At 40.9% G+C, this 21,469-nt stretch overlaps 1 long non-coding RNA gene across 1 annotated transcript; it reads left to right on the forward strand.

The window, feature by feature from the left end:
* Positions 1-354: 354 nt before the first annotated feature.
* Positions 355-20,851, forward strand: LOC120322326. The gene is made up of 3 exons (XR_005562105.1): positions 355-484; positions 8,817-10,496; positions 19,705-20,851. It is a non-coding gene; the product is annotated as an uncharacterized LOC120322326 (long non-coding RNA).
* Positions 20,852-21,469: the final 618 nt, after the last annotated feature.

Genomic DNA, 21,469 nt, shown 5'->3' on the forward strand with positions numbered 1-21,469 from the left:
CTATCGAGAAAAGCGCATAACAATATCAATCGGACTAAGGCGAAATTTGGTTTGGACTTTCGTGGTAGCTAACGTCAATTGCGCTATCATTGGATCCGATTTTCTTCAATACTTCGACTTGCTCGTTGACATTAGGCGACGTAAACTTATCGATCGAGCAACGCTATCTGAATCGACCTGTGGCACGCCTCCGCATAAAATAGCTCGGATTTTTATCCTATGATGCGTGCAATAAATACGCCAAACTACTTCACGAATATCGAGATCTCGCCGACGACTGGCACCAGACAAACTCAAAGCAGCGCAGAGCGAGTTTTCCTATCTTTTGGATAATGGAATATATGTCGTCCCTTAAAGAGCAACTGGTCAAGCCCTTTACACATGGTAAAGAAAGCGAACGGAGACTACCGAGCTCTAAACAACGTAACAGTGCCTGATCGATATCCGATTCCGTACATACTGGATGTAACGAGCATTCTATACGGTAAGAATATATTTTCTAAAATCGACCTGCAAAAAGCATAACCCCAGATCCCTGTCGATCCGCAAGATATTCCCAAAATAGCCATTATCACGCCTTTTGGGTTATTCGAATTCATGTACATGACGTTCGGCTTGCGAAATGCAGCGCAGACTCTGACCAGCTTTCCGTGCTTTTGATCACCTTTAGTTCCACTGGCGGGGCTCTTGATAGTGTGTCTGCTACTAAATTCAGTTTACCTTTTCGGTATTGCACTTTGAATTGGTATGGCTGAAGTCCCAGTGCTATCCGTCCTGCCGGGCTCTTGATTGAGTTTAACCACCTAAGCGCCATATGATCTGTGACCACTATGACTTTATAACTCTCCAGGTACATTTTAAACTTTCAGATACCCCAATGGATTGCCAGACATTCCTTTTCCGTCGCGCTATAATTTTGCTCTGCCTTCAATGACCAGCTTCCGAATGATATCACATGTTCCCCGTCCTCCGTTTCATGGGTCAGTACGGATCCGATGCTCACGTCGCTGGCGTCTGTCTGCAACTTGAATTGCTTGTTGAAGTCCGGGCATACCTATACTGGTGCTTTTGTCAAACTTTTCTTCAAGCCGTCGAAGGATTCCTGGTGCCGGTCGTTCCACTAGAATTTTTTGTCCTTCCGGATTATTTTCTGTAGCGCCCCTGCTTGTTCCGTGAACTTTGGTATGAACCTCCTATACCGCGATGCCATTCCGAGAAAGCTGTGTACCTCCTTTGTGTTCTTTGGGGCTGGCAAATCTCTGATAGCTGCAACCTTCTCGGGATCCGTTCGGATGCCCTGGTCGCTCACCACGTGTCCCTAGTATTTTTGGAAAAAATTGCATTTATCCGGGTTGATCCGTAGGTTCGCCTGTTGCAATCTTTTTTGGTTCTTCCGATCACTATGATATCGTTCAAATAAGCAAAGGCGAATGGCTCCATCTCTGGCCCGATAATGTTTTCCAATGGTCTTTGAAACGTCGCCGGTGCTGTGGTCAGTCCGTATGGCACACTGTCCATTGGAAAAGTCCTCGCCCTGGTACCGTAAACGCCGTATATTGTCTACTCTTCTTCTCCACTGGGATTTGCCAGTAGCCCAATTTTAAGTCGATGGTGCTTATAAATTTGGCTTCGCTTAGCTGGTCGAGGATGAAGTTCTTGCGTGGTACCGGGTATGCATCCTTCTCTGTCCGGTCGTTCAATAGCCTGTGGTCGATGCACATTCTCCATTCGTTATTCTTTTTCCTTACCAGCACCACTGATGCACTGTATGGATCAGACCCAGGCTGAGTAATTCGTCTACTTGTTCGTTAATTATAGCCTGTTGTTTTGGGTTTCGCGGATAATACCTCTGTTTAATGGGTTTGTCGTCTTTGAGGTATATTTTGTGCGTTGCTGCGGTACTGACTCCTTCCATTGTCTCGAATATCGGCTTGTTCTCCTCCAGGAATGTATTGATCTCCTCCTCGGACGGTTCCCCTGGCTTTGTCGTCTCTCTTGTGTTTCCTTTCTCATTTATCCTTTCGTCTCCGGTCCTTCTTTTATCCAGCTCTAGTCCGCCCCACCTAAGCACGCTCTCTGCCCCTGCCAGAAGATCCATTCCCAGGAGGATTCCTCCTTCTACGTTGGGTAGGATCATGAATGTTGTATTGCCCTCCAAACTCGACTTTCGCTGAGAACCCTCCAATCGCATTTTATCGTGATCCGTCCGCCAGCGCTATTTCTGCCCTCACACTGCTCCATCTTCCTTGGTTCTTTAAATCTCGGAACTGGTTTCTACTCATCGCGCTTTTTGATGCTCCGGTGTCTACCATGCCTTTGGCGCTCCTATTCGCAATTCCGAAGCGTGCTATTATCTGGTAGCCATCGCAGATTAGGTGTTCGCCTGCCGCTGGACCTATCCTCCTTGCCTGAGTTGCCAGCTTTATTCGCTCAGGCCTCCTCCGTTTCCCGACCCAGTTCGGCAGCACTCTGCCGTTTGCTCGAATTCTGTTAGCGTTGTTAATCCGTTTCTCCTTGTGTACAGTTTCAGTTAGCTCCTACAGTTTTTGTACACCCAGTCGAGTTTTTCTGTGCCGAGGTCCGTATCCAGTGGCCCATTGTTCCATCTTCTCGAGGAATTCCAGCGGGTTTGTCGTACCTTGTTATCTGATTCCCCAATTCCGCACTCTATTGATTGTTCCTGTTTCCATCTTTTCCTCCATGTTTGTCTCCTTTTCGTCGCCCATCCTCGAGCTTATCTCTGTTACTATGATTTCTGGTATCCGGGTGGGGCTTTTCTCTTTCTTGTATTTGTCCGCTAGCAGTGTCAGCATCCTTCTTATCGTTTCTGAGTGGTCCGTGCTCTTTGAAAGAGCCGCCAATGTTCTTCGTAAGGCCTCGTTTTTTCCCGACCAATCCAATCCGAATTCACTTGCGTATTCTGCTAGTTCGGGTTTTGTTGCCATATATACCCAACTAGACATCACTCTCTCGGCGTCGGTTTCCTGTAATCACCACTATAAGCCTGTTCGGGCCACCTCTGACGTTCTGTCGTGCCTCTGGTAGTCAGGGACGGCCAGGGTCGTCCAGGAAATTTATTTGTTTCAGGACAGTGGCGCTATTGAAGGATCCCCTGTTGTTGGACCCTTAAGTCAGCAGAGGCAATAGGAATGAACACTTACTATCCTGGTTTATTATATTTGCCACTGGGAGATCCTGCTGTAGAGCTGGCTGGTCGGTTTGGGTTGATGACTTCCATCCGTTCGCTGCCGCACACTGACTGACTTCCCAGAGGCCAGCCGCCCGCTTTATATAGGGATTTGTTGGCTCTATCGATATTGCTTGTGCTATCGATTTACCCGATTTAGTGTGGCTGGCTTTCTGGCTTAGTGTGGTCCGTGGCTCGTTTGGGGGCGCGCGCGCGCCTTGTTCGAATTCGAACTAGGGCTGGTTATTATGTATGATGTATTAAGATTTAGGTATTATGTACTATTTATTATTTCATTATTTATTCTTTTTATTATTTTATTGTCTATTTATTATTCCTTTTATTATTTTATTGTTTATTATTTATTCCTTTTATTATTTTATTGTCACACGTTATTGTGTTTCATAGGCAGGACCCGCTTGTATTCTTTGCGGGTCTTGTATAAACCAACTAAAGCTTTTTAAATATTTTCTAAGAGGGCTGGGCAGAATATATACCATGTACTTTTACATCCGTCGCAAGCCCGCTGTGCAGCTGACGTGGGACCGCTGACTCAACGCCTCAGCAGCTTTGGTTTCATTCCTTTAGACTGCTGGTTTGGACAACTGCATTTGGTGTTGCAAACCTTTGGGCTACATCTGACCTATATACAACAATAGAGAACGCAATAGTCGAATTCCCCGACAATCTGAGCTGGTGGAAGAGCAAAGGAGGAATTTTCACACTGACAGTTTTTGGCGGTTTGTGGGCGTGGCCAAAAAATTTTTGGCAAATCGAGAAAAATTTACAAGGCTAATAAAACTGTGAAAAAATATAAACAGCATTTTCAAAAGTGTTAGAGTGGGCGTTGCAATACGTTATTCTGCAAATCGATAGAAACTTGCAAGACTAATGCAAAATTTAAAAAATATCAAAACATTTTTCAAAAGTTTGGACTTGGCAGTTTTGTCTATGTCTCTCTGTATGCTTAATCTTAACTTTCTAGCTTTTGTAGTTCATGAGATCTCGACGTTCATACGGACAGACGGACATGGCCATCGCATTGTTTTAGTAGTTGGTTTTGAGTGAGCTGATAGCAAATATTTCAATTTTGGACTCCCAGAATAACTCTCTTGGGCGTAACACGTAAAGATCAAGAAATGTTGACATTATAGTGATTTTAAAAACATTTTAAATGATTTATTCAGAAATAGTTGCACCGAAACCATACATATGCATTTATCTATTTTTTTTTTTTAATAATTACTAGCTGATGAAATAGAAGGTTTAAATGATTTTAAATAAATTCTGTTTTCGTGGTTATATGATTTATTTATTTTATGTCCTTTGCAGCTTCAGAGTATTCTCGAATAAGTGTAGTGATTTGATAAGCCTGCAATAAAAAAATAGTAGTTTAGAAAGTTAATTTCATGAATTTTGAAATAAAATATATTGAATACTATAAAAAAAGCAACCTTTTTTTTGCATTAGATAGGCTAAGCTTATTGTTTGCACTTCCAGTTACTTAGGAGTATGATTTATTATTATATTGATTTTTTAAAAGCAGCATATTCTTTTTAGCGAATAAAAAAGCACGCGAAGAAGAAAATTTGTATTTGTATCGTTGTTACAGATTAATATTATTATTATATGTCAATTTGGACTTGTCAGCCAAAATATTTGGGAAATATCAGTCCAATGGCTCAAAGTTGAAAGGTAATTTTAGTACCTTCCGATTAAGTGGGCATATAGTAATATGGTGTGATAAAAAGTAAATTTTATACTCGAAAATTAATGTTTTTTGAGGCAGTTTTCTCAATTTTTATCCAGTTTCGACAAATTCATTTGTTTTCTCTGAAAATGCTTATATGGTACATATTTAATATTTTAAAAATACAAAATAAAAAAATTAAAAAAAAACACTTTTTATTTTGTCAATTTTTTATCTATTTTTACCTTTTTTTTTACAAATAATGCATCTTATTCTACAATATTTAATAAAACAGAACAATCTGGACCATAACTATAATTTACATATTTAGTATTATATCTAGTGCCTCTTAACGAAGCCAGAAAAAGATTAGAAGATGCCGCCAACATACAAAATAGATCCGCACTTGGTTTCGTCCTTGAAATTTTAATGGTGTTGGAGTACCTGAATTTCTTGTATTCCTTGTTTACTGCGTTCAAATGCAAAATGCAAGAAGTGCACGAACACCGATCCGTCTATACGCTAGAGGGCCTTCTGCGTCCTAGTGAACACCTACCTCAGGGCTACTACAGAAATGGATCACTCCTAATCTTTCAATTATGGGTTGGCATACTTCAATAATTTCAGCAACTTCCTTGTGATGGTAATAAAATACCTTGGAGGTATTCCCATCGTTGGTATTCCCGTAAAGTTTTGGGCAGTCTACCTTTAGTACTAGCTGTTCTTTAAATTCGTCCTGTATCTTTTTGCTTCCTGATCGCTTTTTTCTCCTTTGATATGATGCCCTCATTAAAATGTTCATTAGTTCTTGGAAGTTAGTACGCCAGTTTAAAATGAACTCCAAAGTCCGTAGCCTGCAATGCAAGGGCGAAATACCGTGCTGCAAGTTATGATCATCCTTGATTGAGTCGTCCACGCTTTTGAAATCATTTTTCTTTTTATGGCAGATGGCTCACTTCCATGTTGACTTAGTGTCCGTCAGTACATTAAGAACTTTTCCATCAACCATTGTGAGGGAAATTCATATTGTACCTTGATGGTCCTTCCTTTCCTAGTCCTATATTCCATCGGGTTTATTTTAGAAATTTTTCCCTCAATGTCAGTCACAGTATCCTTAATCAATGTTCGGGTTTGTTTTGCATACTTGAAAAAGATGGAGCGCCAGTAATGCACCGAAGATGGCCGAGGATATTTCCAGTAGTCAGAACCGTCACTTCTGAGTCGAAGGGGGACAACGGACGCCATGAACATATTTCCGTCCGAAATAGTTTTGTCGTCCAGCTCCAGGAAAAAATGTATGCCCGCCACAGCACAATTTGCTCTAAGCCGCGCGTTTTTTACGCTGAGTTGAAAGTATCTTTTGCCTTGGAAATTTGGGGTGGGACGTCGGGGGACCCGATCTCTTTTGAATATGATAAAGAACATATTCAAGAACAACACCTCATACGCCAAACCCATAAGTCGGTGTAAGATCGCTTCTTTTTTCCATCAAAGTTGAAAAATATGTGAAAATTAGTACTTCGGTAAAACAGGTATGGATTCAACCCTTTTGAACTTTTACCTGTCGAATGCAGCGATCCGTTGTCATCAAAAATTTGATTTTTGTATAGTATCTGTATCTTTTGCGCCACTGTGCGGCTTCAGCTCATAGCAGCTAAGTCAAGTTACAGGCATACAAATTAGCTTATTCCCCCAGCCCGGATGTCTTCTGCAACTCCAGACGCTGGGAATGTCTTCTTCCTGAGTCCTCGGTGTGTCCGGCTGCTAAGCCAGAGAGTGATGACTTCTTACGGAGATTATGATGGAGGGCGTGACAATGCCCCCTTGGTCGATCACTGGCCTTTTGGCTCAGCGAGAATGTTCAATATAAACAAATGGTATTTTACGGCCAAGTGCCGGAGTAGGTGTTCTTTATTGTTAAAGTGCTAGCTTAAAACTGAATACAAAAAATCGAGAAAATATAAATATAGTCTAGCTCCAATACATCACGCCATAAACCCATGGTCGGCAAGCAGACTCAGCATTTATGCAGCGCAATTCGGTACCCCGGTTACTGGGTGTCCGATTGCCGCTGCTGACCGTTCTTAGCGCGGAGCGCTCAACTCAGTTGGGGCGTATTAGCACTGTTTGTATAAAGCTAGTTAGTTGCTAGGGCATTATGAACGTAAACTATATTGCTGCTGACTCAAATATATTGAGCGCTCCCTTAGTTGTTAACTTACACTGGTAGGCACAATTATTTTGACGAAATGTTCCTTCGTGTTCCTCAGTACTCTTTTATCAGCACCGTTCAAAGAGTGCGCAAAAGTTCATAAATAGCATATTAATAATAGCATATAAAAAAAGTAGCCAGAATTTTAATTCAAGCTGATCAAAGAGGACGCCCAGAACTGTAACGCCCACCCTTTCAAATCATTTTTTAAATGTTTTTCATCTAATTTTGTTCCCCTATTTCTATAAATCTTCGAGAAAAATGTAAAAATCTGAGCAGCCGAAATATTTGTTTTAATATTTACCTAAAACTACTTTTCATTTAAGTTACCATGAAAAGTTCTTGGGCAGTTGGCACATCGCTATCAATTCAGCCTCACTTGCAACATGAAGAAACCAGGTGGTGCAGCCCCGTGATTCTAGTCTGTCCGAGACCTTTTTCTACAGACATTGCGAAATGTACCAAAATGTCTTGCACTGTCTGGGTGTATTTGTCATCAATTCTTGGTAGGGAACATTTTTCGGGTAATTTATGGAATAATATGGCGAAAGCTCCGTTTCTGTGACTATTTTTATACAAATTTCTTGCTGATACAGATTATGTTCCTAGGCCAAGCATAGCTGAATACAAACTACATCGCTTATTTAGCTCAAATTTAAGCTAAGGTTGAATACTGTTAGACAAGCAGTTTGTTGCTATGGAAGTTATTACTATTTTCTTGTCAAAATTATATGCCTGCTCCTTAAATTAAATTAAACAAATATATTTGGGCTGCAGTAATTTGTATTTGTTGTCCTCCAACGCTTTCATTGGCGCTGTAGTCATTGCCGTTATTAATAATATTATTTGATATTTGTCTCTCCACATGAATTTGCTATTGTGACGTGTAACTATTGCATTTGTACTTAGAGAATTGCCGTGTTCAGCAGGAAACCATGTTTTGTGTATGTTATAATAAAAAATCTATTGATCCGATTTTCATCATGTAGCATTCATTTTAAAGAGCACACAAAATTGTTCAATATAGTTTTTAGAAACCAAACATTTTGAGACCCTTTTTGACAGCAATTACACCAAAATTTTTTGTGAACATTTTTGGATTTTTTTTTTCCGAGCCTGTTTTGAAAACAGTTTACTTAATCGACAACAAAAAATCCTCCCTAGTAAGAAAATGTTTGGTTTGTTGGTTTTAGTCTGATTTCAGATTAAAATTGCGGCCAGCATTACGTAAAAAATCTACGATGTCAGCGGCAATTTGACTTAAAAGATCCTTAAAAATTGGTATAATTATTGTTTCCACATTTGTATAAAGGTTTTTTTTTATTACCTCAGGCATCACTCTAAATAAATATTATACGGATCTAAAAAGTATTTTCCCACAAAGCGACTGCAATCTAAAGGTAGTTACCCCCTTAACATAAGGACATCAGTGGTAATTTTTCAGGCACACTTTTACCTCACAGTTTTAAGTAGGCAGTTCGCCAAAACTTTTATGGTTGGTATCCCTACGTCTAAACTATATTTTAAATGTAATAACTTTTCTCTTAACATTAATAAGAGTTTAGAGACTACCGCTTGTTATCTAGTTCTCTTTTGTTTTCATGAAACATGGTTGAAAGTGTAAACTAATATTAACGCATGTGTATTTATTCTTTCCACTTGCATTTCTATTCTTTCTTAGACGATTAAATTTTTTTTTTTAAATTTCTCAACTTTTTCTTTTGTAGGTCCATACTGTATTGTGGCAACTCTCAGCAACTTACAATAGTGTGATCGATCTCGAGTACCCGAGTATCGAGATCGCGAGAGGCCTTCTCTAGGCGAATCTATCATCACTACACATTAAATTGGTGACCCCGACGTGATTCACTATATACATAGACTCGAAAATCTGCATAAATTTTGGCAACCAACGACGCCATGGAAGACGACGCCGACGTTTTTTTACGATCCCGTTGCTCGTGTTCCCGACGCTGCAATCAGCCGCGTGGCTGTAAAAATACCATCGGTTTGGACCGAGAACCCCGAATTGTGGTTGTCTCAAATCGAAGCCCAATTTATTTTGGCGGGAATAACTTCTGACGACACAAAGTTCAACACAGTTCTGCCATCAATCGAAGCACCAGTTTTGGCGCGAATTTCCGACGCAGTCGTCAACCAGCCAAGCGTAGACAAATACGAAAATTTAAAATCTTACATTCTGGAACGCTTCTGTGAAAGCGAACAGAAGAAAATCCAGAAGTTAAGTTCGGAGACCGACCTTGGCGATAAGCGTCCTTCACAATTGCTTAATGAGTTAAGCTCGCTCGCCGCAAATAAAGTTAAGTAAGCTTCTTAAAAGCACTTTGGATGCAGCGCTTAACAACACAAGTGCAAACTATCTTGCAGGTATCGGACGCCAGCTTATCAGACTTGCCTAAGTTGGCAGATAAAGTAGTAGATGTTAGCGATTTTCACAATGTACGCACGGTTGACTACAGTTCTAAGTCTTTGCCACACCGCAACACTGATGTTGACGACCGTTTAGAACGCATCGAGCAACAGGTAAACGCCCTACTCAAAAACAGTTCACGCAAGAACAGTCGGTTCACATCAACAAGGCGCAGCACCACAACCCATGACGCTGGTCAAACCTCAAGCATGTGTTGGTACCACAGAATATTCGGTAGCGACGCCCAGAAATGCCGCCAACCATGCTCTTTTTCGTCACAAACAAAAAACTAACGCAGTCTTCGGATTCGGGAGGCAAATTCGAAGAGGGCCACTGCACAATTGCCCGCCTCAGCATCAGCGGCAGCTTTTCCAAAATAAACTTTCTTATCGACACCAGCACCGACATTTCAGTGTTGCCACCCTGTAAAAATGCGAAACCAATACCTACTCCAAAGCTTCTTTTGGCAGCCAGTGGCTCAAAAATACAAACCTATCGAGATAAGCGCATAACAATATCAATCGGACTAAGGCGAAATTTGGTTTGGACTTTCGTGGTAGCTAACGTCAATTGCGCTATCATTGGATCCGATTTTCTTCAATACTTCGACTTGCTCGTTGACATTAGGCGACGTAAACTTATCGATCGAGCAACGCTATCTGAATCGACCTGTGGCACGCCTCCGCATAAAATAGCTCGGATTTTTATCCTATGATGCGTGCAATAAATACGCCAAACTACTTCACGAATATCGAGATCTCGCCGACGACTGGCACCAGACAAACTCAAAGCAGCGCAGAGCGAGTTTTCCTATCTTTTGGATAATGGAATATATGTCGTCCCTCAAAGAGCAACTGGTCAAGCCCTTTACACATGGTAAAGAAAGCGAACGGAGACTACCGAGCTCTAAACAACGTAACAGTGCCTGATCGATATCCGATTCCGTACATACTGGATGTAACGAGCATTCTATACGGTAAGAATATATTTTCTAAAATCGACCTGCAAAAAGCATAACCCCAGATCCCTGTCGATCCGCAAGATATTCCCAAAATAGCCATTATCACGCCTTTTGGGTTATTCGAATTCATGTACATGACGTTCGGCTTGCGAAATGCAGCGCAGACTCTAACCAGCTTTCCGTGCTTTTGATCACCTTTAGTTCCACTGGCGGGGCTCTTGATAGTGTGTCTGCTACTAAATTCAGTTTACCTTTTCGGTATTGCACTTTGAATTGGTATGGCTGAAGTCCCAGTGCTATCCGTCCTGCCGGGCTCTTGATTGAGTTTAACCACCTAAGCGCCATATGATCTGTGACCACTATGACTTTATAACTCTCCAGGTACATTTTAAACTTTCAGATACCCCAATGGATTGCCAGACATTCCTTTTCCGTCGCGCTATAATTTTGCTCTGCCTTCAATGACCAGCTTCCGAATGATATCACATGTTCCCCGTCCTCCGTTTCATGGGTCAGTACGGATCCGATGCTCACGTCGCTGGCGTCTGTCTGCAACTTGAATTGCTTGTTGAAGTCCGGGCATACCTATACTGGTGCTTTTGTCAAACTTTTCTTCAAGCCGTCGAAGGATTCCTGGTGCCGGTCGTTCCACTAGAATTTTTTGTCCTTCCGGATTATTTTCTGTAGCGCCCCTGCTTGTTCCGTGAACTTTGGTATGAACCTCCTATACCGCGATGCCATTCCGAGAAAGCTGTGTACCTCCTTTGTGTTCTTTGGGGCTGGCAAATCTCTGATAGCTGCAACCTTCTCGGGATCCGTTCGGATGCCCTGGTCGCTCACCACGTGTCCCTAGTATTTTTGGAAAAAATTGCATTTATCCGGGTTGATCCGTAGGTTCGCCTGTTGCAATCTTTTTTGGTTCTTCCGATAACTATGATATCGTTCAAATAAGCAAAGGCGAATGGCTCCATCTCTGGCCCGATAATGTTTTTCAATGGTCTTTGAAACGTCGCCGGTGCTGTGGTCAGTCCGTATGGCACACTGTCCATTGGAAAAGTCCTCGCCCTGGTACCGTAAACGCCGTATATTGTCTACTCTTCTTCTCCACTGGGATTTGCCAGTAGCCCAATTTTAAGTCGATGGTGCTTATAAATTTGGCTTCCCTTAGCTGGTCGAGGATGAAGTTCTTGCGTGGTACCGGGTATGCATCCTTCTCTGTCCGGTCGTTCAATAGCCTGTGGTCGATGCACATTCTCCATTTCTTAATCCTTTTTCTTACCAGCACCACTGATGCACTGTATGGATCAGACCCAGGCTGAGTAATTCGTCTACTTGTTCGTTAATTATAGCCTGTTGTTTTGGGTTTCGCGGATAATACCTCTGTTTAATGGGTTTGTCGTCTTTGAGGTATATTTTGTGCGTTGCTGCGGTACTGACTCCTTCCATTGTCTCGAATATCGGCTTGTTCTCCTCCAGGAATGTATTGATCTCTTCCTCGGACGGTTCCCCTGGCTTTGTCGTCTCTCTTGTGTTTCCTTTCTCATTTATCTTTTCGTCTCCGGTCCTTCTTTTATCCAGCTCTAGTCCGCCACACCTAAGCACGCTCTCTGCCCCTGCCAGAAAATCCATTCCCAGGAGGATTCCTCCTTCTACGTTGGGTAGGATCATGAATGTTGTATTGCCCTCCAAACTCGACTTTCGCCGAGAACCCTCCAATCGCATTTTATCGTGATCCGTCCGCCAGCGCTATTTCTGCCCTCACACTGCTCCATCTTCCTTGGTTCTTTAAATCTCGGAACATATTTCTACTCATCGCGCTTCTTGATGCTCCGGTGTCTACCATGCCTTTGGCGCTCCTATTCGCAATTCCGAAGCGTGCTATTATCTGGTAGCCATCGCAGATTAGGTGTTCGCTTGCCGCTGGAGTTGCCTGAGTTTCCAGCTTTATTCGCTCAGGCCTCCTCCGTTTCTCGACCCAGCTCGGCAGCACTCTGCCGTTTGCTCGATTTCCTCTACTTCCTCGGCTAGCTTAAGGAATTCTGTTAGCGTTGTTAATCCGTTTCTCCTTGTGTACAGTTTCAGTTAGCTCCTACAGTTTTTGTACACCCAGTCGAGTTTTTCCGTGCCGGGGTCCGTATCCGGTGGCCCATTGTTCCATCTTCTCGAGGAATTCCAGCGGGTTTGTCGTACCTTGTTATCTGATTCCCCAATTCCGCACTCTATTGATTGTTCCTGTTTCCAACTTTCCCTCCATGTTTGTCTCCTTTTCGTCGCCCATCCTCGAGCTTATCTCTGTTACTATGATTTCTGGTATACGGGTGGGGCTTTTCTCTTTCTTGTATTTGTCCGCTAGCAGTCCGTCTTATCGTTTCTGAGTGGTCCGTGCTCTTTGAAAGAGCCGCCAATGTTCTTCGTAAGTCCTCGTTTTTCCCCGACCAATCCAATCTGAATTTACTTCCGTATTCTGCTAGTTCGGGTTTTGTTGCCATATATACCCAACTAGACATCACTCTCTCGGTGTCGGTTTCCCTGTAATCACCACTATAAGCCTGTTTGGGCCACCTCTGACGTTCTGTCGTGCCTCTGGTAGTCAGGGACGGCCAGGGTCGTCCAGGAAATTTATTTGTTTCAGGACAGTGGTGCTATTGAAGGATCCCCTGTTGTTGGACCCTTAAGTCAGCAAAGGCAATAGGAATGAACACTTACTATCCTGGTTTATTATATTTGCCACTGGGAGATCCTGCTGTAGAGCTGGCTGGTCGGTTTTGGTTGATGACTTCCATCCGTTCGCTGCCGAACACTGACTGACTTCCCAGAGGCCAGCCGCCCGCTTTATATAGGGATTTGTTGGCTCTATCGATTTTGCTTGTGCTATCGATTTACCCGATTTAGTGTGGCTGGCTTTCTGGTTTAGTGTGGTCCGTGGCTCGTTTGGGGGCGCGCGCGCGCCTTGTTCGAATTCAAACTAGGGCAGGTTATTATGTATGATGTATTAAGTATTAGGTATTATGTACTATTTATTATTTCATTATTTATTCCTTTTATTATTTTATTGTTTATTTATTATTCCCTTTATTATTTTATTGTTTATTATTTATTCCGTTTATTATTTTATTGTCACACGTTATTGTGTTTCATAGGCAGGACCCGTTTGTATTCTTTGCGGGTCTTGTATAAACCAACTAAAGCTTTTTAAATATTTTCTAAGAGGGCTGGGCAGAATATATACCATGTACTTTTGCATCCGTCGCAAGCCCGCTGTGCAGCTGACGTGGGACCGCTGACTCAACGCCTCAGCAGCTTTGGTTTCATTCCTTTAGACTGCTGATTTGGACAACTGCATTTGGTGTTGCAAACCTTTGGGCTACATCTGACCTATATACAACAATAGAGAACGCAATAGTCGAATTCCCCGACAATCTGAGCTGGTGGAAGAGCAAAGGAGGAATTTTCACACTGACAGTTTTTGGCGGTTTGTGGGCGTGGCCAAAAAATTTTTGGCAAAAATTTACAAGGCTAATAAAACTGTGAAAAAATATAAACAGTATTTTCAAAAGTGTTAGAGTGGGCGTTGCAATACGTTATTCTGCAAATCGATAGAAACTTGCAAGACTAATGCAAAATTTAAAAAATATCAAAACATTTTTCAAAAGTTTGAACTTGGCAGTTTTGTCTATGTCTCTCTGTATGCTTAATCTTAACTTTCTAGCTTTTGTAGTTCATGAGATCTCGACGTTCATACGGACAGACGGACATGGCCATCGCATTGTTTTTGTAGTTGGTTTTGAGTGAGCTGATAGCAAATATTCCAATTTTGGACTCCCAGAATAACTCTCTTGGGCGTAACACGTAAAGATCAAGAAATATACATATCCGTATTATGCGCTGTTGACATTATAGTGATTTTAAAAACATTTTAAATGATTTATTCAGAAATAGTTGCACCGAAACCATACATATGCATTTACCTATTTTTTTTAAATAATTACTAGCTGATGAAATAGAAGGTTTAAATGATTTTAAATAAATTCTGTTTTCGTGGTTATATGATTTATTTATTTTATGTCCTTTGCAGCTTCAGAGTATTCTCGAATAAGTGTAGTGATTTGATAAGCCTGCAATAAAAAAATAGTAGTTTAGAAAGTGAAATAAAATATATTGAATACTATAAAAAAAGCAAACTTTTTTTTTGAATTTGATAGGCTTAGCTTATTGTTTGCACTTCCAGTTACTTAGGAGTATGATTTATTATTATATTGATTTTTTAAAAGCAGCATATTCTTTTTAGCGAATAAAAAAGCACGCGAAGAAGAAAATTTGTATTTGTATCGTTGTTACAGATTAATATTATTATTATATGTCAATTTGGACTTGTCAGCCAAAATATTTAGGAAATATCAGTCCAATGGCTCACAATTGAAAGGTAATATTAGTACCTTCCGATTAAGTGGGCATAATCGTAATATGGTGTGATAAAGAGTAATTTGTATACTGAAAGGTAATATTAGTACCTTCCGATTAAGTGGGCATAATCGTAATATGGTGTGATAAAAAGTAAATTGTAAAATTAATGTTTTTGGAGGCAGTTTTCTCAATTTTTATCCAGTTTCGACAAATTCATTTGCTTTCTCTGAAAATGCTAATATGGTATATATTTAATATTTTAAAATACAAAATAAAAAAATTAAAAAAAACTTCTTTTATTTTGTCAATTTTTTATCTATTTTTACCTTTTTTTTACAAATAATGCATCTTATTCTACAATATTTAATAAAACAGAACAATCTGGACCATAACTATAATTTACATATTTAGTATTATATCTAGTGCCTCTTAACGAAGCCAGAAAAAGATTAGAAGATGCCGCCAACATACAAAATAGATCCGCACTTGGTTTCGTCCTTGAAATTTTAATGGTGTTGGAGTACCTGAATTTCTTGTATTCCTTGTTCTTGGCTTCTTGGGCTTCCTCGGATAATTCACCAATTGGCAAACTTTGGTACTCGATTAGATCCTTTCCGTGGGCAAGCATATTGTGAACCGTGGGCGTCATCTTCTTATCGGGATAGGTAGCCTCCAGCAGGTGTGATGTCCCCTCAGCAAATTTTCCGAATTCTTCAGCATTCACGATTTCTCTGTAATTTACTGCGCTCAAATGCAAAATGCAGGAAGTGCACGAACACCGATCCGTCTATACGCTAGAGAGCCTTCTGCGTTCTAGTGAACACCTACCTGAGGGCTACTACAGAAATGGATCACTCCCAATCTTTCAATTATGGGTTGGCATACTTCAGTAATTTCAGCAACTTCCTTGTGATGGTGATTAAATGCCTTGGAGATATTCCCATCGTTGGTATTCCCGTAAAGTTTTGGGCAGTCTACCTTTAGTCCTAGCTGTTCTTTAAATTCGTCCTGTATCTTTTTGCTTCCTGATCGCTTTTTTTTCCTTTGATATGATGCCCTCATTAAAATGTTCATTAGTTCTTGGAAGTTAGTACGCCAGTTTAAAATGAACTCCAAAGTTCGTAGCCTGCAATGCAAGGGCGAAATACCGTGCTGCAAGTTATGATCATCCTTTATTGAGTCGTCCACGCTTTTGAAATCATTTTTATTTTTATGGCAGATAGCTCACACAAGAACTTTTCCATCAACCATTGTGAGGGAAATTCATATTGTACCTTGATGGTCCTTCCTTTCCTAGTCCTATATTCCATCGGGTTTATTTCAGAAATTTTTCCCTCAATGTCAGTCACAGTATCCTTAATCAATGTTCGGGTTTGTTTTGCATACTTGAAAAAGATGGAGCGCCAGTAATGCACCGAAGATGGCCGAGGATCTTTCCAGTAGTCAGAACCGTCACTTCTGAGTCGAAGGGGGACAACGGACGCCATGAACATATTTCCGTCCGAAATAGTTTTGTCGTCCAGCTCCAGGAAAAAATGTATGCCCGCCACAGCACAATTTGCTCTAAGCCGCGCGTTTTTTACGCTGAGTTGAAAGTATCTTTTGCCTTGGAAATTTGGGGTGGGACGTCGGGGGACCCGATCTCTTTTGAATATGATAAAGAACATATTCAAGAACAACACCTCATACGCCAAACCCATAAGTCGGTGTAAGATCGCTTTCTTTTTTCCATAAAAGTTGAAAAATATGTGAAAATTAGTACTTCGGTAAAACTGGTATGGATTCAACCCTTTTGAACTTTTGCCTGTCGAATGCAGCGATCCGTTGTCATCAAAAATTTGATTTTTGTATAGTATCTGTATCTTTTGCGCCACTGTGCGGCTTCAGCTCATAGCAGCTAAGTCAAGTTACAGGCATACAAATTAGCTTATTCCCCCAGCCCGGATGTCTTCTGCAACTCCAGACGCTGGGAATGTCTTCTTCCTGAGTCCTCGGTGTGTCCGGCTGCTAAGCCAGAGAGTGATGACTTCTTACGGAGATTATGATGGAGGGCGTGACAATCCCTTGGTCGATCGCTGGCCTTTTGGCTCAGCGAGAATGTTCAATATAAACAAATGGTATTTTACGGCCAAGTGCCGGAGTAGGTGTTCTTTATTGTTAAAGTGCTAGCTTAAAACTGAATACAAAAAATCGAGAAAATATAAATATAGTCTAGCTCCAATACATCACGCCATAAACCCATGGTCGGCAAGCAGACTCAGCATTTATGCAGCGCAATTCGGTACCCCGGTTACTGGGTGTCCGATTGCCGCTGCTGACCGTTCTTAGCGCGGAGCGCTCAACTCAGTTGGGGCGTATTAGCACTGTTTGTATAAAGCTAGTTAGTTGCTAGGGCATTATGAACGTAAACTATATTGCTGCTGACTCAAATATATTGAGCGCTCCCTTAGTTGTTAACTTACACTGGTAGGCACAATTATTTTGACGAAATGTTCCTTCGTGTTCCTCAGTACTCTTTTATCAGCACCGTTCAAAGAGTGCGCAAAAGTTCATAAATAGCATATTAATAATAGCATATAAAAAAAGTAGCCAGAATTTTAATTCAAGCTGATCAAAGAGGACGCCCAGAACTGTAACGCCCACCCTTTCAAATCATTTTTTAAATGTTTTTCATCTAATTTTGTTCCCCTATTTCTATAAATCTTCGAGAAAAATGTAAAAATCTGAGCAGCCGAAATATTTGTTTTAATATTTACCTAAAACTACTTTTCATTTAAGTTACCATGAAAAGTTCTTGGGCAGTTGGCACATCGCTATCAATTCAGCCTCACTTGCAACATGAAGAAACCAGGTGGTGCAGCCCCGTGATTCTAGTCTGTCAGAGACCTTTTTCTACAGACATTGCGAAATGTACCAAAATGTCTTGCACTGTTTGGGTGTATCTGTCATCAATTCTTGGTAGGGAACATTTTTCGGGTAATTTATGGAATAATATGGCGAAAGCTCCGTTTCTGTGACGATTTTTTTTACAAATTTCTTGCTGATACAGATTATGTTCCTGGGCCAAGCATAGCTGAATACAAACTACATCGTTTATTTAGCTCAAATTTAAGCTAACGTTGAATACTGTTAGACAAGCAGTTTGTTGCTATGGAAGTTATCACTATTTTCTTGTCAAAATTATATGCCTGCTCCTTAAATTAAATTAAACAAATTTGTATTTGTTGTCCTCCAACGCTTTCATTGGCGCTGTAGTCATTGCCGTTATTAATAATATTATTTGATATTTGTCTCTCCACATGAATTTGCTATTGTGACGTGTAACTATTGCATTTGTACTTAGAGAATTGCCGTGTTCAGCAGGAAACCATGTTTTGTGTATGTTATAATAAAAAATCTATTGATCCGATTTTCATCATGTAGCATTCATTTTAAAGAGCACACAAAATTATTCAATATAGTTTTTAGAAACCAAACATTTTGAGACCCTTTTTGACAGCAATTACACCAAAATTTTTTGTGAACATTTTTGGATTTTTATACCCGTTACTCGTAGAGTAAAAGGGTATACTAGATTCGTTGAAAAGTATGTAACAGGCAGAAGGAAGCGTTTCCGACCATATAAAGTATATATATTCTTGATCAGGATCAATAGCCGAGTCGATTTGGCCATGTCCGTCTGTCCGTCCGTCTGTCCGTCTGTCCGTCTGTCTGTCCGTATGAACGTCGAGATCTCAGGAACTACAAAAGCTAGAAAGTTGAGACTAAGCACACAGACTCCAGAGACATAGACGCAGCGCAAGTTTGTCGATTCATGTTGCCACGCCCACTCTAACGCCCACAAACCGCCCAAAACTGCGACGCCCACACTTTTGAAAAATGTTTTAATATTTTTTCATTTTTGTATTGGTATGGTAAATTTCTATCGATTTGCAAAAAAACTTTTTGCCACGCCCACTCTAACGCCCACAAACCGCCCAAAACTGCCACGCCCACACTTTTGAAAAATGTTTTGATATTTTTTCATTTTTGTATTAGTCTTGTAAATTTCTATCTATTCGCCAAAAAACTTTTTGCCACGCCCACTCTAACGCCCACAAACCGCCAAAAACTGTCCTTCGCACTTACACTAGCTGAGTAACGGGTATCAGATAGTCGGGGAACTCGACTATAGCGTTCTCTCTTGTTTTTTTCTGAGCCTGTTTTGAAAACATTTTACTTAATCGACAACAAAAAAACCTCCCTAGTAAGAAAATGTTTGGTTTGTTGGTTTTAGTCTGATTTCAGATTAAAATTGCGGCCAGCATTACGTAAAAAATCTACGATGTCAGCGGCAATTTGACTTAAAAGATCCTTAAAAAATTGGTATAATTATAATTTCCACATTTGTATAAAGGTTTTTTTTATTACCTCAGGCATCACTCTAAATAAATATTATACGGATTTAAAAAGAACTGTCCTTATTTTCCCACAAAGCGACTGCAATCTAAAGGTAGTTACCCCCTTAACATAAGGACATCAGTGGTAATTTTTCAGGCACACTTTTACCTCACAGTTTTAAGTAGGCAGTTCGCCAAAACTTGTATGGTTGGTATCCCTACGTCTAAACTATATTTTAAATGTAATAACTTTTCTCTTAACATTATTAAGAGTTTAGAGACTACCGCTTGTTATCTAGTTCTCTTTTGTTTTCATGAAACATGGTTGAAAGTGTCAACTAATATTAACGCATGTGTATTTATTCTTTCCACTTGCATTTCTATTCTTCCTTAGACAATTAAATTTTTTTTTTTAAATTTCTCAACTTTTTCTTTTGTAGGTCCATACTGTATTGTGGCAACTCTCAGCAACTTACAATAGTGTGATCAATCTCGAGTACCCGAGTATCGAGATCGCAAGAGGCCTTCTCTAGGCGAATCTATCATCACTACACATTAAATTGGTGACCCCGACGTGATTCACTATATACATAGACTCGAAAATCTGCATAAATTTTGGCAACCAACGACGCCATGGAAGACGACGCCGACGTTTTTTTACGATCCCGTTGCTCGTGTTCCCGACGCTGCTCAGCCGCGTGGCTGTAAAAATACCATCGTTTTGGACCGAGTACCCCGAATTATGGTTGTCTCAAATCGAAGCCCAATTTATTTTGGCGGGAATAACTTCTGACGACACAAAGTTCAACACAGTTCTGACATCAATCGGAGCACCAGTTTTGGCGTGAATTTCCGACGCAGTCGTCAACCAGCCAAGCGAGTTAAGCTCGCTCGCCGCAAATAAAGTTAAGTAAGCTTCTTAAAAGCACTTTGGATGCAGCGCTTACCAACGCAAGTGCAAACTATCTTGCAGGTATCGGACGCCAGCTTATCAGACTTGCCTAAGTTGGCAGATAAAGTAGTAGATGTTGGCGATTTTCACAATGTACGCACGGTTGACTACAGTTCTAAGTCTTTGCCACACCGCAACACTGATGTTGACGACCGTTTAGAACGCATCGAGCAACAGGTAAACGCCCTACTCAAAAACAGTTCTCGCAAGAACAGTCGGTTCACATCAACAAGGCGCAGCGCCACAACCCAAGACGCTGGTCACACCTCAAGCATGTGGTACCAACCACAGAAAATTCGGTAGCGACGCCCAGAAATGCCGCCAACCATGCTCTTTTTCGTCACAAACAAAAAACTAACGCAGTCTTCGGATTCGGGAGGCAAATTCGATGAGGGCCACTGCACAATTGCCTCCATTTTTGTCTTCTTTTCGTCGGCTTTTCTCTTTCTTGTATTTGTCCGCTAGCAGTGTCAGCTTTCTTCTTATCGTTTCTGAGTGGTCCGTGCTCTTTGAAAGAGCCGCCAATGTTCTTCGTAAGTCCTCGTTTTTTCCCGACCAATCCAATCCGAATTCTCTTGCGTATTCTGCTAGTTCGGGTTTTGTTGCCATATATACCCAACTAGACATCACTCTCTCGGTGTCGGTTTCCCTGTAATCACCACTATAAGCCTGTTCGGGCCACCTCTGACGTTCTGTCGTGCCTCTGGTAGTCAGGGACGGCCAGGGTCGTCCAGGAAATTTATTTGTTTCAGGACAGTGGTGCTATTGAAGGATCCCCTGTTGTTGGACCCTTAAGTCAGCAGAGGCAATAGGAATGAACACTTACTATCCTGGTTTATTATATTTGCCACTGGGAGATCCTGCTGTTGAGCTGGCTGGTCGGTTTTGGTTGATGACTTCCATCCGTTCGCTGCCGAACACTGACTGACTTCCCAGAGGCCAGCCGCCCGCTTTATATAGGGATTTGTTGGCTCTATCGATTTTGCTTGTGCTACCGATTTACCCGATTTAGTGTGGCTGGCTTTCTGGTTTAGTGTGGTCCGTGGCTCGTTTGGGGGCGCGCGCGCGCCTTTGTTCGAATTCGAACTAGGGCTGGTTATTATGTATGATGTATTAAGTATTAGGTATTATGTACTATTTATTATTTCATTATTTATTTCTTTTATTATTTTATTGTTTATTTATTATTCCTTTTATTATTTTATTGTTTATTATTTATTCCTTTTATTATTTTATTGTCACACGTTATTGTG

The sequence above is a fragment of the Drosophila yakuba genome, unplaced genomic scaffold (assembly GCF_016746365.2).
Source record: "Drosophila yakuba strain Tai18E2 unplaced genomic scaffold, Prin_Dyak_Tai18E2_2.1 Segkk57_quiver_pilon_scaf, whole genome shotgun sequence".
Classification (NCBI taxonomy): domain Eukaryota; kingdom Metazoa; phylum Arthropoda; class Insecta; order Diptera; family Drosophilidae; genus Drosophila; species Drosophila yakuba.